The 15,083-nt window shown below is 41.3% G+C and overlaps 1 protein-coding gene across 1 annotated transcript in view; it reads left to right on the top strand.

The window, feature by feature from the left end:
• tnfsf10l (TNF superfamily member 10, like) overlaps positions 1 to 15,083 on the top strand; it is a 66,536-nt gene that overhangs the window by 43,803 nt on the left and 7,650 nt on the right. The window lies entirely within an intron of this gene.

Here is a 15,083-nt window from a genome sequence, read left to right as displayed (position 1 = left end):
ATTTGCAACAATTAGTATCTGATTGGAGACTTTACTCACATTGTATATCTTATCAGCCACAATTGCATTAAAACAAGGCCATCTCTCTCTGTGAAAATGATGATTGGATGTAGGGCAACATGATGTAACTATAACAACTCGGTCACTCAGAGCGACGGACCTTTGTTTCCTGGTCTTGAAACAAACTCCAGATAAAGAAACCAAGAAGTCGGCCTCCGAGCAGCGACTCCCTTATCTCGCTCTGCTCTCCAGTCGGGCTATTGAAAAAACAAATGTCACTCACTGACATGTTGTATACACACACACGCACACAGACACACACACAGGGTATAGGGAGGGGTGTGTGTGTGTGTCTGTGTGTAGTGTTGTTAGCGATTTCCGAACTGATACACAAACACAAAAGACCCCTGTGTCTGGCGTCGACCACCCCGCCTCAGCTCCATTCAGAAACCCCCCGACGCTCCTCCTTCCACCCTGACCGGTGGATGCTGTACTGTACCTGCAGTGTCGTCACTCTCCCAGCTCCATATTGTGCTTCATTTAATAAAAGCACTGAGATATGACGAAGCACTGCAGGGATGGAGAAGTAGTAACAGAAGCCAGACGCCGGTTATTTGCTTCTAGTGTGATTTATTGCTTCCTCTCAGGGTCTCCTATCGACTCCGACTCTTTGATCTTCATCTCTCTGAGATGTTTCAAAGACTTTCATTATTGCCGTTATTATTACAGACTTGTCTTTGTTTTATCTAAAAGATAAAATTCAGTGTAGAATGAGCTGTTAATGTGACATGAAGCCAGTTTGAGTGTCTTTAACGTGTTACCAGCCAAGGAAAATCTGATCTTTGCATTGCTGTGATATGCAGTGACAACACACTTAATGTATAGTAAACACAGATTTATCTCCTTTCTAATGCACAGTAGATGTTATTCATCCACTCCTTATCTATAATTCTGACTCTTAATGATAAGAAGAGCAAAGCAAAAGGAGGAATTTATAGTTTTAAGGTGTTTAAACTCAAGAAAAGTGACATTTACTGTGAAAAAAGACTGAAAAATGAAGGAAATAAAGAAAGTGGAAGGTTAAAATAAAGAGCGAGGGAGGAGAAGTGAGAGTGAAAAACAGGAGAAAAGGGGAGAGAAGATTTTTATTGTTCGTGATGTAACATGATGATACATGTGTGAGTGATGACAAACACCAGATTGCAACACACTCGGCTTTAAACCTGCACAAGTGAAAACATCGGTGAAGTGGAGCTGTCAGTGTTACAGTAAAGTTTTTCTTTTTTCTTTTTCTCTCTTATAAGCACCTGGGGATCAGCAGGAAACGTTAAATACAGACTTACAAAAGCAAAACATTTCCTGCCTTTAAGTTCGGTGAAAACTTCCCAAAACAAACTTTTTATTATCACCAGTGATTGAAGCTTTTTAAAATCCTTTTCCCCATCTGCTTTTTTTAAGCTAATGTCCAGTTAGCAAACAAGAGTTTAAAGATCTTAAGCTTCAACTGTTAATGAGCTTAATTAGCTTATTAATTGTTCTTAGCTTGTTTACTATCATAGTTATGTATTTAAATGGTACAAACCTATGAACTAAAAGCCAGAGAAGGACAAAATGGAAAACATCAGGGGCTAGTGCTAGCATGAACAAAATAACTTGTTGTAAATACGCCAGATTTTGCTCTGGAGCTAATTTCCATCTGGTCCACAAATAAAATTACAGTAAAACAAAACAAATATCAAGTATAATACAAATACATTACATCACACGAAGGTTGCATCTGGGAACAACAAGTGGTGAAATATTAAATAAAGTTATCAGAAAATGTCGTAAAATGCTAACAGTCAGCCTGTCAACTACATTAGCTTACCACCTGGCCTCTTGAACTCAAAATGAATATTATCATGATGCAATAAACATGCATTTTATTACCTATTATTATTATAATTAATGTATCATTTTAGATTCATAAATATTTGCCATAACCGCTAGCTAGTTATCTGCTATTATTAGTTTCGGTCTAGCTCGAGTTAAAACTTAACAAGAACAAAAAATGTATTGTTGAAAGGTTTATTTATTTCACCAAGTCTTGTTTTATCGTTATTCATAGATACTTTTATCATTTCAACATTTTTCTTCCACATCATCCTCCTTTTAGTGGAGGAGATAAAAACAGTCAGCACTGCTCCATGAAACCCTTATAAGGATGTTAAAACCTCCTGGAAACACTGTGAAAATCCCCAGTCTTTATATATTTGTACATTTTTGAAGCATTTACAGACTAAACATTGTTACAGCCCAACATCACAACTGCTAGATTTGGCTCTTTGACTTCTAGCCTCGGCTAAAAATTCAACAGTAGGTCTCTTTTGGATAAACAGGCCCAACATTGTCTCTGTTAAAACATACTGCCGGCTTTGTTGCAACCTTGGAAATGTGACATGTTCGCGTCTGATGAAGTCATGGTTTCATTACCACAGTCAAGGATGTTTTTGTTGATTAGCTTTTATTGAGTTTCCTTCTGGGGGTAAAAAAGAAATATAAAAAAGTCCCTTCGGTGCATCCCCAGTGACAAGAAGAGCTTCTGTGAATCCTTAAATTGTTGTGTTCACGTCTAATATCATGTCTTGACCACACTGTCTCCTTGGCCGAGGCTTTTATCTCCTTTTTATTTATAGCCATCCCTGAGATGTGCTTCGACTTCCTGGACCACAAGCCTGTTTCTGCCTGTCAGCATGAAAAATAAGATGGAAAAGCTGGCATAAACACGAGCGCGAGATAAAAGAAAAAACATGTAACTGCTATGAAGTCATCACAGTGTAAGCAGAAAGTCCAAACCACGCTGTACGTTTTGATAAATGGGTTCATTTTGACAGTCTAAACAATACGTGTTTGAGGCTCACCACCTTGCGAGCCTTGGAAACGCTCCCCTGGATTTGTTTTTATATAAAATATATGTCTTAAGGGCCTCACTTACTTCACACTGTTTTGAAAGAAAGCTGTGGTCTTAAGAAACGACTTACTATAAAACCACAGACAGGCGAAATCGGGGCCAAAACTGAGCCTTTGCATTCGTTTTGACCTGCCAGTCGCAGCAGATGGGCGGGTTGTTGGCCTCGGGTTTGAAAGATGAAGCTGCGTTCAAGTTCAAAACAAACAACAAACCAACAATCCAGATGACTTTTAAATAAAATATGTCGGAAAATACCTCTATTAGCAAAAACACTGTTAAAAATCTGCATAAAAACAAGTGCTCTTTAAGACAATAAATAACCAGGGTGATTTTTTAAACACTTGTACCATGAAAATCCTCCGATTCGCTCTTAAAGCATTAAAGACGAAGCATCGCTGTCTCTCCGTTGGACGGCTGATCAAAGCCTCGATCTCGCCCCGGACGGCTCCAGATGAAGTTTTTTAAAATGTGCTGCCTTTTTAAGCTTTGAATAAAATCCCACTTTCAGTCAACGCAGATTGACACATCCAAAAAAAAACATCGACCTTGACTAACACAAAGAGCCTGGACTCTGGAGGTTTCTCTCTCTATCTGTGTGTGTGTGTGTGTGTGTGCTGGATTCACAGCTGCTCGTCCTGATGCACTGGGAACCAGTTTGATGCAACTAAAAGACGTGACACCTTCGACCCACTCTCCATCTTTCACTGGTTTCCTCACTGCAGCCTCGATGCACAACACTGATGACAACATTTCTGCAACTGTTGCTGCACAGAAACAACTTCATTAAAACTAAACGTCAAGAAATTCTGTTATCTAGTCACTATAATGTTCAGTTATTCTTATATTTCACTGTTTCTGTTAAACTTTACAGATGTTAAAAGCCTGCAGAACCTCGTTTCCATCCAGTTTGCTTAAACAAATAATGATAAAATATGAATAAAACCCAGTTCTCTACATAACCTGTTAATCAGATCTCACACTTTCTCACATGCACGGTCTTGTAAACACAGTCACGGCTGCACCACGAGCCTGTTGTTACTGTAACGACTGAGTCAGCGCCGTCGACAAGGTCAAAGTCCCTGAAGAGGCGATAAAAGTGATTATGAGCAGGAACACGAGGAAGAGCAGCGGCTGAACTGTGTTTTTGTGTGCGCGGTGTAGTTGCCGAGGGTTCATTCTTGTTTTTTATGCCTCATCGCGTCGCAATCGTTCATGTTTTCATAACACGGATCTGACACGCTGAGAAATCTTCAGCTGTTTACAGTTTCCCGATGATATTGAGACATTTACACGTGAATGTTTTTAAATCTGACAGAGATGAGCTCATATGTATCAACTCTGAATGATATCTAAATGTAAACAGATGTTAATAATTGACAATAGGTGTTTCTTAAATGGTGCAGACATTCAACCAAGGACTATTTTTTCTTACTAATATCTTTGATTATCACTCCACCGGAGCTTGTCCTCATCTAGTTTTTACTTTTCTTGTAAAGCACAAGTCCCATTGTTGAGAAATAGGTCATATAATTAAGTTATTATTGTTATTATAAGATAGAAGAACAACTAAATGTGAGAAACTGCAGCCAGAAGCGGAAACATGTGGAGTTTGAGTTTGTTTTTGCAGGACAACATTGTCTCACTGATGATTCATTGATATAGAGAATATCAGTTATTGATCTCTTGGTATCTGCTCATGTGAAGTGAAACTTAAAACACAGAGAGAGTCAAGGAGACGGAGTGAGGCTATAAAACCGCCCCGCCCCTGGCCTACTTCCACCCTGTTTGTGTCCCGAGGAGTTAAAGCAGTATTGTGAAAGAGATTAAGTGTGACAGACAGAGAGAGAGAGAGAGAGAGAGAGGGAGAGAAAGAGAGTGACTGCATGAAGCTGCTTCCTGACACTTTTACAGTCACTGATGTTTGTGCAGAGAGAGAAACACAAACACAAAAATACAAAGTGTCGGTCTGTTGTGCATCGACGGTCTCGTCCTGTTTGTGAAACTGTGGCAACATCGACTGAGCAAAACATCCCAACATTGACTCTAAACAATGATAAAATAATAATAAAATAAAATAATATAATAATAATAATAATAATAAAAAAGAAGCTGTAAATGCTGATTTCAGCCTCGGCTTCCTTCTCTGTACACAACTTCTTGTCTGGCAGGAAACTCCCCACGGCACAACAGGTCAGTTATCAGAGGCTGGCATCGCCTCGGCCACTGGTGCGTTACCTGTCGTAAAAAAAGAAAGAAAGAAAAAAAAAAAAACCTTTTCCTCTGCTGCGTCTCAGCGATAAAACCACTAATGAGCGACTTCTGTTTGGTCAGAGGGGGAATAAACACAGTCAGATGTCAGGGATGATATAAGATCCATACGTCTCTGATGATGAGGATGATGAAGTACATTGTGTCTTTTATGTGTTTTATATTATACAGCGGTGAGGTCAGTGGTGACCAATCAGTGTTCACCAGTTTGAAGCCTAAACTTCATGTTAAAGGGATTTTCAGAATAAAAGTAAGAAGCATTCATTACAATTGAATATAGTTATAAAGAACATTCAAATAACTAAAAATGTAAATATTAAATAACTAAAAATGGTGGTTGGTTTCCATGACAGGTCTCTGGTGCCAAGATACTTTGGTTAATAATGAACTTTTATCATCAGGTCATTGATTATTGATCTATTTTAAATGTAAATTGAGTCCAATCTGACTCATCTTTCATCTATAACTCTATTTTTATCAAATGAACCACACATAAAGCTAGATATGGGGCTCATAGTTTGGCTTCATGGTTTTTATGGTTAGAAATGATCATTAGAATTAAACATCTCAGTCCCATATTATCAATATGTAAGATAGTGAGAGAGAGAGTCGTGGCCTGTTGTCTTTTTATTTCCCTGATTAAAACTTTATATTCTAACAAAATGTATTCAGGTTTCATTGAACCACTGATTTAAAGTGGTTACTTTCTTTCCAAAGTTTCCAAAACTTACAAAGAAAGGCATGCTGGGAAGTCTTAAATGCGACCAATGAGCTTGCTACTTGTATAGATATTGCACATTTTAACAGACTCTTCATATAGTTTCATATAAATAAGTGAATTTAAAGGTGCAAACTTTAACTCTGATATGAAAGGAGCTTCATAACGAGACTTTTTGGGCCCCGTGACTCCCCTGGGTTCTGTAATAAACGCAGCGAGGGGTGAGATCTTGTCTGGTCTCACACCACAGTGGCATCATGAGCCTAACGAGTGTTTTGAGTGGAGATTCGGGAAGATCTCCTGGTCCTGACGCGGCTCCAAACCACACACACACGATAAACACGGCAGCTCATAAACTCAGCTCATGTGGATCAGAAACACATTAACACAAAGTCAGTTTCAATTTCACGGCCCATCTCGGCATCGCCGTGGCATCTCCGGGTGTTTAGATGGTGTGATTAGATTTTTTTTTTTTTTTTAAAGCAATACTCGGTAACGTGTGTGTGTGTGTTTTCTAACACGTGTCGCCATGATGGTGCAGGATCGAGTATCTGTGAGAACGGCACGTTATCGTCTTTGCATCGTTTCCTGTTAGTTTGAAATATGTGGAGACTGAGAGAGGTTGGGAGGTGGACGTCAAGAGAAACAAAGAAAACAAACAGAAACTGAAGGAAAAACTGGATTTTATGTGATGAAAACCTCAATTGATTGATTGATTGATTGATTGATTGATTGATTGATTGATTGATTGATTGATTGATTGATTGATTGATTGATTGATTGATTGATTAATTGAGTGTCCATTTGGCCTCATACAGTAAGACACAAAACCATCAGAGACCCACAATAAATCTGAGTTTCTTTTAAAGGGATAGTTCAACATTTTGGAAAATTGGCCCATTGCCATAATCCCTATAGTCATAGCAGTAGGTTCGTTACCTTTAATTGTCGGTGCAAGCTATTTTTAGAACGGCGGAGCAGAGCCGTGAGCTGCTCAGAGCTACACTACGGAGGCTAATGGGATTGAGTTGTTTTAGAGGTAAATTCATGCAAGACCGCTGATGCACGTTTTTGTCGCGAGCAGTTTTTCAGCAAGCAGTCTCTGTATTTACCTCGAAAATGTCTCTTAATGTTGCATTATTATCTCATAGTGTGGTGAATGTGCAGGTCACAACTTGTCCACCAGAGCATTTTGGAGTTGTTGGATTGTGTATTTGATGAGTTTGATGAGGGAAACCAAGAAATCCCATTAGCCTCCGTAGCGTAGCTCTGAGCAGCTCGCGGCTCTGCTCCGCCGTTCTAAAAATAGCTTGCACCGACTATTAAAGGTAACGAACCTACTGCTGTGACTATAGGGATTATAGCAATGGGCCAATTTGCCAAAAATGTTGAACTATCCCTTTAAACTCTACAACTTTCTCCAACAGATGGTTTCACAAATTGCTGCGCAACAGGCAATGAAACACAAACTGAACTTCATCTTCAACAACACTGAGGTCACATTAAAATACACTTTTTAAAGTCATGAAAACAACATCGCTGCACAAAATCTGTACCCGCAGTGACCCAGATGTTTCAAACTGTGACTCAGACTATGATGAAATCTGGAGTGAAACCAACTCCGATCACATAAAAACCTCCACATATGATCCAGATTCTTCAAGAATCGAGGTTTTGGCTCATTAATCCAATAAATGTCTGAATTAATGATGCTTAAAAAACAGCAAATTCATAACCAACAACTTTATAAATTGATGAACTGTTGAGAAAACACTTGTTGCATGGTTTTAACTCTGAAACATGACGTACCTGAAGGCAGGACATTTCTGGGAAACTGCAGCTCAGTGCAAATTAAGCGATTAATTACTATAATGAAATGAAATAATGATCGACTTTGGGCTCTGGATTCATTTATATTGTTTTAAGAAACCAAAAGGAGACGGTGTTTCCTGAACGTAACACAACAAACTGAGGTCACATTTGGACTCGGCCAGAGCCACGAGAGTCGATTCGTGGAAAAAAAGAAAAATAAAGTCGGTGTGTGGGGCGAAGGCGACGGGTTTTCTCGACGCAGAGGTGTTTGGTTTGAATTAAGCCACATATGCAAAGGAAAACAGCCAACTGTGAAATTTTAATTTGCGATGCTATCAGTCAGGAGCCGGTGCCAGTTTCCTTCAGAGCGATGGAAATCTCAGCGCCTGTTTACATTCCTGCTTCGCCAAATCTGCACTCAGTCACATATTAATCCTCCTCCTCCTCCTCCTCCTCTTCCACCTCCTCCTCCTCCTCCTCTCCGGCTTTAAAAGGCAAAATTAGTCATTAGTCGCACAAAAAAACACACACACGGCGAGTTTGTCTCCATCTTTGGTGCACATGCACTGGGCTGAACGTAATCACACTGAAACTACACGACACACACACACACACGGTGAGGAATGAGCAGCCAGATTAGAGCTGATAAGAGTTTGTCGTTGTAGCTGAAGGAGCTACACACACACACACACAGACACACACACACACACACTAACGTAGCACCAGTCCAGGCCTGTCGGGGTCGAGCAGCATATTAAAGTATTGGGTTGCAGCTACTGCTAATCTGCAGGAGAAACGCTCCTTCATGTGCATACTTGTCCTTCCTCCTCCTCCTCCTCCTCCTGTACTTTGTTTCCATACTTGTCCACTCTGACTCTTCTCTTCTTGTGTTTTTCCAGCCTTTTTTCTTTCCTTCCCTCGTTCCTCTGCTTCTCTCGTTTCCCATAATTGTCCATCATCTTTCACTCACTGGGGTTTTCTACTCTTTTTTTTTTTACTTTCTCCTGCAGCGACTTCTGATTTTTGCCTCTGCTGTCTCTGTTCACTCTTTTTGCAAACGACTTCTGACGACTTGGTGCACTGATCGCCATCGCCACGCCGTCGATAACCTGGTTTTAAACAGTCAGTCTAGTCGTTTTGCTGCAGCTTTTAAGAGGTTAAATTAGTCATTAGTCACATAAACTCACAGGTATTTCCTCCTCATCTTTGCTGCACATGTGGCTCGTTGACTGCTGCGGTTTTACTGCACAACACTTCCACCCAAATCACGTTTACAGGCCCAAACACACACACACACACACAGACATAGTGAGCAGTGTCTTTGATTAGTCGAGGGGCGATAACAGTTTAAAATTTGGCCCAGATCCATGTTCCCCTCAGCGTGAGGCGACCTTCCTCCCAGCACCATTGTTCAGTCAGAGATTTAATGCGTTTATGAACAAATACCTGCACAAAATGATAATAATGACATTATAGAGTGGTTTGTTTTAACAGAAGAGATGGAGCTTCAACAGCTTTATAATGAAAAAAATTGATTGTATAATAAAAAGGGAGGGCTTAGGGCCATTGTAGGTTAAACAAAACTTTTATTTCTGAGTTTAAAACTCAGAAATCTTGAGTATAAAGTCACAAATTTGATTTAATGAAGGAAAGAGATGGAAGTGAGTGTTTCCTTATTGCTAAATGCAGCTGAAAAGTACATTGATAAGATTTGCAGCTGCCGGAATAATGGAAAACAAGCGACGTCTGTCCAACCCTGAAAGTGTAGAAACATGTTTCCTCCCTTGACGGAAGAGAAAAAAGCACAATTTTTCATTTTTTCTTGTAGAATTTATACGATTCACTTTCTTAAACCTTCAATGGCCCTAATTTGCTGTCGTATGAAAAGGACGAGGAAGATCAAGAAGAGAATTAAATGACCTTGGATTAAGAGATATGTAAATAAATAAACACATTCCCATCAGCTGCTCTTTCTGTTTAGTGTTTAGTCATCTGCTAAACATCAGTCTTATCTGGGATTAGGCAGGGAAGACTCTGCACTGTTGCATTGTGGGAGGTGTAGTGATGTAGCGTTTTTTCATAAATTTGTCTCTCTCAGCTTGTCGACAATGTGAAAGTAAAGTGCTGGAGTTCAGATTGATGGTGAAACACCGACTGTGAGGTCAAGGAAGAGGAATCCTCTCTCTCTCTCTCTCTCTTTTCAGTGACCTTCATTTTTTTCCAACGTTTCTTTTTATTTTTTTTTATCTGTCTCTTCTCTTTTTTTAGTCTCCGTCCAGACACAGCGTGAAGTGAAGAAATCAAACTATTTTTGTCTCTGTCCGTCGTCCTACTCCGGGTGAAAGAGGAGAGTTCAGGCTCCGTCTGTTGTTGCAGCTGGTCGGGGCTCGTAGACTCGTACTGTTACACACACACACAATGAAACACACACACACACACACACTTGAGGTCACACTAGTAGTGAACCTTATATTTGAGGGTTGTCACATCAGGGGCTTTGTGGCTGATTTACTGCCAACAAAACGCGAGTGTCGCCTTTCACGTTCTCGTTAAGGACCCGAGCGCCGCAAACACATAAACACGACTTACTTCCTGGTGGCCCAGAAGCCTTTGCTCTCCACGTGCAGCAGGAGGAGGATGTGATTAAAGCAGCCAATCACAGAGCAGCAGCAGCAGCAGCAGCAGCAGCAGCAGCAGCAGCAGCAGCAGCTATTGCTTCATAGTTAACATTCATGTAACACCAAGGTCTTGTTTCTGCAATAACAACGGGAAAAAAAAATCCTGGAAAAACATAAAAGCCTTTGCTGCAGCGTCATAATCAGCGTTAGAGACGTGAGGTCGTTAAATGTGAGAGGGGTTTTCTGGTTTCGCTCACGTCCGAGGCGAGCGCATTGCAAGGGTGAATAAATCAGCGGTAGCCCCAGAACGGAGTTATCAGAGGTCATCTCGGTGCCCTCAGGCGTGGATGCCATGAGGTTTTGCCTCTGACCTTTCAAGCCCCGCTCTCTTTTAAAAAGAGGAGAAAACCCCCGCCCTCGAATGAGAGGTAATCAATGTAATAACCGGGGTTAAAGGGGAGAGCAACCGGTGAAAAGGAAGGAAATCAGGAATCAGCTTTGTCGCCGTCTCAGAAAGAAAGAGAGAGAGAGAAAAGAAAGAAAGAAAGAAAGAAAGAAAGAAAGAAAGAAAGAAAGAAAGAAAGAAAGAAAGAAAGAAAGAAAGAAAGAAAGAGAGATCTGGATTTGCACGTAGGATCCAAACTGCCCAGGGAGTCGTGTCGACCATCTGGACCGAAGAAGACGGGTTCACTAAATCTACAGCTCCTTCGTCAACGTGCAGCATACGGCTTCTCTGCAGCCAAGAAACCAAATGAAGACAAGAGAAACAAAAAACAACAACAACATTTGACGCTTCTCGTACGTCAGCTCGGTGGAAAAGTCCGTTCAGAGGAGTTCAGAGTCGACCGTGACCTCTGATCAAAGCATAAACCTGATGTGTTGAGTATCTGCAGCTGTTTCTGAGTTATTCTCACTTTTTTTTCCTGGCCGGTTCGGTTCGATCGACGGCCAGAAACACAAATGTGAAGAAAAGAATATTTAGTCTCTCGTGATCGCACTAATAATCTCTGGTGAATTAACTAACGTCTGTTAAAAGTCTGGAGGAAATATTTATCAGTGTTCAACGGCATCAAAGCAAATTTTTCTTTAGATATTTTACCCTTTAATATCTTATTGAGGTCTGATTGTGATGTTTTATTTTTAGTATTAGTGTTACATTTGATTTGAAAATTTAAGCCAAAAACTTCGGCTACGTCACCCCGAGGCGACGTCGGGCCTAAGACCAGTGTTACTATAGTAACAGCTGATAACAAGTAGCGCCCAATAACAAAAAAACATGGAAAACGGGGCTCCTGATTTGTAGTTGGCTAACATAACAGAGAAGGGAAATAGTTATAGAGACTTTTGTTATTGTATTGCTTTTTTTTAAATGAATTTCCTGAGTGAAACTTCCCCTGTAACTGTTGATTTTTTTCCCAAAAAGACAAGGACAAACAGTTTGTGGCGAGGGTAAACAGAGCCCAGCGGTTGGATTAGGTTCCTCAGTCGGCCATTTTTTTTTTAATATTGAAAAAAAAGTCTTATTTCATTTCAGACAATAAGATTGAAAAGTGAAGAACTAAAGTGCTTTTGTTTGTTTATATGAAACAATAAACGTCTGAGTGTTTGTTATGATCTCGTTCAGATGAGAACTCTGATTGAAGTGGTGCATTATGGGTCGAACTGAACCCAGAGGTCTTTGGTCAAACAGTCCTCTGCTCTTCAGTGTTTTTCTGGGAACCAGCAATCTAATGTCCGTAAAAAATGTGTAAAAGCTCGGAGAAGGCAGCGTCAGTGCAATGGGTTGTGGGCAAAAAAAAAAAAAAAAAAAAACCTGCTCCTGGCTCCTGAGGGCAGGTACGAAGAGCAGGAGAAACTCATCCACCAGACTTATTAGAGCCGTCCAGACGTCGGACATGAGAAGAAAACACGCCGCCCTGAAAACATCCAACAACACAGTCATAAAGTTATTACAGCTCCCAGGGCGCCACATAAAAAAAAAACTCCTCCTGCACATAAAAAAGGACGAGGAGAAGAGGAAACATGAAAGATGGAGGAGAGGAAGAGAAGCTTTGATCTGTTATCGCTGCAGCCACTCGAGTAGCGAACACATGACACGGTAACTCTGAAGGAGTCGAGTGTATCCAGCAGGAAGCAGCAGCAAAACACCTTCAGATTTTTATTATAATTAGATTTTAGTTGAATAATTAAGAGTTAATAATGTGATCTTTTAGTCCATCATGTGGATGAATTCTTCACCTGATGATAAAGAGTCAATTACGATTCTGCTCTTTTTGTATTTTCAATGAAGATCTTTCAGAAGTTTTTCCAATAGATTAAATCATCAGATTAGTTTTATATGATAATATTTTGAAGCCAAAGTGTCATTTATTTAAGTAAAGTCAACAAAACAACTGTGAATTTCTGTTTCCTGAAGAATAAGGAAACAAAAATCTGCTAAGTGTCTCAGGTTGGTGCTTTAGGAATAGATAAGGCAGTCATAGATCAATAGTTTTAACATGTAGAAGTCTCAAGTCTTTCAATACGTTGTTGTCTTGAGCAGGAAACGGGCTAACAGGCTAAAGCGTCTAATACCTGAGATTACTCCAGGAAGCTGCAGCAGTAATTGACCTTTCATTTTAAGGGCAGTAATGACTTCAAGATGTCACGACTATTATTATTATCATCATCATCATCATCATCATCTTCCTTGAAGTGAAGGAGCAGCAACAAATCCACTATGAAAGCCGCAGCTGTTGTGACCTGATCTCTGAGAATCCCTATAAAGGTTACAGGTGTTTCTGATCGATTGATTGATCGATTCTGTTTGATTCGTCGTCTTGCATTTAGAAATGTTTCAGTTTTACTCCGTACTTCACTTTGCTGCGTCGAGCTGTGTCATATCTTCACGGAGGTCCGACACAGGAAATGATTCCTCAACATGTCGACCGCAAATATTACATTCAAGTATTTTTTTTTTTTTTTTCATACCATACACGTATTAATATCTATTTCCAGCCCAGTTCTAAATACGAACCAGATGCAAACAGTGTGTAAGAAAACACTGTGGACGGATGATAACTCTGCAGGACGGCGGCCGGCGGCATTCAAGCTTCCGCACACGGAGCGCACGGTCGGGTTGCCGCCGTAGAAAAGCTTCCACCGCTGTGTGGAACATTAATAATGCATGAAGCAGCAGCAGCAGCAGCAGCAGCAGCAGCAGCTTCCACGGCCGATTTCACTCTCCAGCCGTCCACTGGTTCCCCCCCATGTGAGCGTTTAGCCGTTAAAGGCGGCAAGACATGTTGAACTCTTACACCGAAAACACGCTGCTCCTGACAAGAGGCCTCGGAGCTCACGCTGGATGGATCCATACATCTGAAAAACATCTCTTTTTTTTTCTTTTTTCTAACTTTACCTACTTGTTCAACTGCAGCCACATGCGCCGCACAAAGTCTGTTGGCAATTTTCTCTCTTCTCGCTCTAAGTGTAATTTTCTGCTCTCATGAATTGAGGAACGTGAGGCCGACAGAGTGGCACGCTACGCCCCGCCGAGACCGCCGCCACATCCACATCCACTGTGCTCCACTGTTTCACCGTCGCCCCTCGGAGAATATGGAGTGTGCACAAGTGAAAGGGGCCCTGGTTGCATGCACGATGAAACACACACACACTCATACACACTCATACACACACACACACACACACACCAAACCCCAGAGCGATCACGTCCAATTTGCAGGTTGAACTGAGCGTTCGGTGCAGCAGGAGGAACGGGCTCCACGCCAACAACAACAGCTCGGCGGTCGGAGCTGGGCGACCATTAAAAAAATGTGGTGAAATTAATCATATTCAGGATTTAGTGGCGTTTCAGCAAATTAATCAGGGAGATTTATCCCAGCGGGGAGCGGGGGGGGGGGACACGTCACCGGTAAACAGGTGATTTAAAACACTCCTGTTGTCCTCCTGGGTCAAGGAAGGAAAGAAGGAAGGAAGAAAGAAAGGAAGGACGAAGGGAAAGAAGGAAGGAAGGGAAAAACGAAGGAAGGTTAGAAGGAGGGAGGGAACAGATTGGGTCAATTGGGTCAAAAAGGAAGGAAGAAGTAAGGACGAAGGGAAGGATGGAAGGAAGGAAGGAAAGAAGGGAAAGATGGGAGGAAAAAAGGAAGGGGAAAAGGAAGGAAAGATAGAAGGAGGGAGGGAACAGATTGGGTTAATTGGGTCAAAAAAGAAGGAAGGAAGGAGGGGAAAAGGATTGTGGAAAGAAAGATGGAGGGAGGGAACAGATTCGTTCAAGGAAGGAAGAAGAAGGAAAATAAGGGAGGACAGAAGGATGGAGGGAGAGGGAACAGATCTGGTCAATTGGATCAAAAGAGGAAGGAAGAAGTAGTAAGGATGAAGGGAAGGAAGGAAGGAAGGAAGGAAGGAAGGAAGGAAGGAAGGAAGGAAGGAAGGAAGGAAGGACAAAGGGAAAGATGGGAGGAAAGAAGGAAGGGGAAAAGGAAGGAGGGAACAGATTGGGTCAATTGGGTCAAAAGGGAAGGAAGAAGCAAGGGCGAAGGGAGGGAAGGAAGGAAGGAAGGAAGGAAGGAAGGAAGGAAGGAAGGAAGGAAGGAAGGAAGGAAGGAAGGAAGGAAGGAAGGAAGGAAGGAAGGAAGGAAGGAAGGAAGGGGAAAAGGAAGGAAAGATAGAAGGAGGGAGGGAACAGATTGGGTTAATTGGGTCAAAAAGGAAGGAA

The sequence above is a fragment of the Trachurus trachurus genome (genome assembly GCF_905171665.1).
Source record: "Trachurus trachurus genome assembly, chromosome: 18".
Lineage (NCBI taxonomy): Eukaryota > Metazoa > Chordata > Actinopteri > Carangiformes > Carangidae > Trachurus > Trachurus trachurus.
The sequence above is the reverse complement of the archived record's forward strand: the minus strand, read 5'-3'. Positions and strand labels throughout refer to the sequence as shown.